The sequence below is a fragment of the Dysidea avara genome, chromosome 2 (genome assembly GCF_963678975.1).
Source record: "Dysidea avara chromosome 2, odDysAvar1.4, whole genome shotgun sequence".
Classification (NCBI taxonomy): domain Eukaryota; kingdom Metazoa; phylum Porifera; class Demospongiae; order Dictyoceratida; family Dysideidae; genus Dysidea; species Dysidea avara.
Window position 1 is genome coordinate 50045056 of NC_089273.1, and position 3619 is coordinate 50048674.

Here is a 3619-nt window from a genome sequence, read left to right on the forward strand (position 1 = left end):
CATAGACTCTGAAGCCCCCCTTAATGATTTCACATCTTTTTTCACCCTAGGGTGAAAAAAGATGTGAAATCAAAGGTGGCGACCACGAAATGATTGTGATGGCATGTTAATGGCAAAACTTTTAATGATTAGAATTCTAGTGAATTTGTATTGTCTTCTCCAAGCGCCAAATTCACCTGAATTCTCATTACAGTGGAGCCTCACTAATCCGAACAGCTCTGTTCTCAAATTGACAAAACTTTGTTCAGATTAGTGAATTTGTTTGGATTAGTGAACCCATTGATTATAATACAGAACCTAGTTCAATTACTCTAATACAACATACACTTGTTGCAAAATACTCTAATAGAACAGTCATTTGCACTGTTCGGATTATCGAGCGTTCGGATTACTGGAGTTCGGATTAGTGAGGATCCACTGTATTAAAAATTTTGCCATTAACCTACCATCATTTTCACAGTTATTTCTTGGCTGCCACCTTGATTTCACATCTTTCTTCACCCTGGCTTTTTATGGACAGCATTTTTTTTCACAGCTTAGTGGTTTTCGTATATATATGTACCAGCGCGTATATCTCGTTAACTCAAGACATTGCACACCTAATAGGAGTGCATACTCCAGAAATCATCAAATTTCATTGATGTTATGCTGTTATCCTCTTCTCTTATGTAAGGAATCAACCAAACTGTGATTGTGGGATTGAATTTTGCTAAAAACACTTGTGATTGTGGGATTCAATTTTAATATAGCAACAGTAGTTTTTTGTGTGTAAATATAGTAATTAAAGAAACATAATAAACACTAGTCTCTTAAAATTACTATGTTAGCAAAAGTAAAATCAAACTACTGTTTGATGTATTAAAATTGAATCCCACAATCACAACTTGTTTGGCAAAATTCAATCCCACAATCACAGCTTACTAGGTTCCCTATATAAGAGAAGAGCATAACAACTAAAGCTTTTGCCAATTAGGTAAGTCTGCATGCTAAAGTAGAACATATTAGTTACAGTATATGGACTTATACCATGGGAATTGTGCTTTGCCTGTATATACAAACTTGCCCTCAGGACTGTGGCCCTTGCTATATATCAGGAAAAGCACTTGTGCCTGTAGTATAACTATTACACACACACACATATATATATAAGTCTAGAGGGGAAATTGGTGCAATATTACTCATATATAGCTATTTGCCTGCTTTGTGTTTGGTTGATATCATGGTATAATATTATGTTTCTATAGTTTGGCATAAAATCATAGAATTTGATTTTGTCAGTAAGTGTAAGTAAGCTTACTCTGAAATGACAAATGTTTTTATTGTCTCCGGACTGACATAAATGAAACTTGTTCCAATCATTGCTATAGTCAACCCAAGGGGTCTGCAACTTGGAAAAATCCTGTACGAGACTCAAATCTTTGCAATTTGGCAAAATTTCAAGCAATTTGTGGCAGGATTTCAGAACCTTTAAAATCATGGATATCCAGAATAGTAGCATCACATGATATGTAGTATACAGAAATATTCGGGATCCTTTCTTGAGTTCTCTGCAAACTGGTGGGGTTGCTGCACATAGCAGAAGTATACAGGAAATATATGGAACTTTTAAGTAATTTTCAGAGGTTTCAAAGTTCAATATCAGAGATTTCAACAAGATTTCAAAGAGGGCTGTATGAGATTCAAGGGAATTGCAGACCCCTGACTCAAACTGTTACAATTGACACAAAAATTAACCTGAAGTAAATGTGCATACATTTAATTGTTTTGCCATGTCTTAGTTGAAACCTGCACCATATTCAGTTCATCATCTTGTGGTAAAATTTATAACTAGCCTTCCTCTTTGATTCATCACCAAAGCAATTATGGTCTGACAGTAAAAATTATATAAGCAAGACAGCAAGCCATCACATAGTTGACATGACTGTCTGTTCATTTGTTTCCTGGGAATTAAAGAAGTTGTGACAGTCACATAAATGAATTAACAGCCTACAGTTCTTTTTACAATTTGTAGTTTCATTAGCAACAGTAAATTAAAACTTGGCCTTTTATTGAGTGAGCATAATATGGCTTGTATTGTGTCCTCTGTACTTTTCTTTATACTGTCTATAGACCAAGTAGGCTCTTGTCTAAATATTGTTATCTAGTATTTAGACTTTGTACTCAGCAGCCTAAGAAATATTTGTATCACTTTGGTATGTACAATGATCACAATGTGTAAATAACTTAGCAACAATCTTAAGAACTTCTCAGTGCTAATCTATGAAAGTATACACACAGTGTTTATTCACATGTCAAGGCACATAGCTAAGTAAATTTTACGGAAGTGCACAAAGCAACAAGTGCCAAAATGCTACAATTTTATTAAAATTCCCAAATGAATAGTATCTTGAGCCCTACAAACTGTCTGTTGGTATGTCAGTCTATCTGTCTGTCTGTCTGTCAGTCATACATGTGGCTGTATTCATGATGTTTAAAGGTATCATTTGTCAATTTATATTGCATACTTGTGTGTGAATGCACACTTATATCAGGCTGACCTAACTGAGCAAATAATATCACATGCCAAATTTTTATGATACGCTGGTACGCTGTACATTAGACCAAAGAATATTCGATTGTATTGCTATTACTAATGTTTTGATGTCATGCAAATAGAGAAGAACTAAGCAACTAATCAATAATTAATGTTTCCTTACTACGTAAATATAATGTGTGGTTTTTGGTTGCCACTACATCATGTTATTGTACTTATAAATACTGTGACAATAGGCAAACTTGTATATAGCTAGTAGTCACCATTAAGATAATCTTATATAACATGATGTTTACAACAATGATAGTTCTACTGCTGCTATTACTCCTTTGGAATGTTGATAGAGTCAAAAGAGTTATGTATGACATTGACGTCCATCCTAGTAATGATGCTGAAAATGATGTTAGTCAATGGTGGAGGGCACTTGGGACAAATACCCCTCCTCGCCTTGTGAAGGAGCCAGTCATACTTCTAACTAAAATACACTAGAATTAAACTTTATGTCATGCCAAGATCAGTTTATAAAGTTCATGAAAATAAGCATATTTTACTAGCGTTTATTACAAATTCACCTGAAATCAAAGTTAACCAAAGTCAAACTACAGTAGCTTTGAAATTGTCGCCCAGCACCTTTGTGTATACACCTCTAAAAATAATTATAATGTTGCTGTTGTTTAAGACATTAAGAGCCCTTTTAAGACTTCACAACCATCTGCAAAGGGTAAATAGCAAAAATTTAACAGTGACACACTACTAAAAGATTATTATTTACTGCTTCAAAAATGCAGCAACTAACAAGAGAATCTGGCTCTCCCCAACCATCTACAACTTAGTCTGTTTGTGCCCCTCCTTGCCACCTCCTTGGATCCATCCCAGGTTACTTGTTCAGGAAGTGATGAGGATGAAAATTCTGTTATAAAATTTGAAACTATTTAATTGTTCACTACACTGTTATTAACATATCAACTGACATTGTGTTTTCTTCAATTGTGACACTTGAAGGTCTCAACAATGTTACAATAATTGGACAAGGAAATCCACTGTGAACTGTAATGATATAGGGTCAGTACATTTGTATTCTACAAT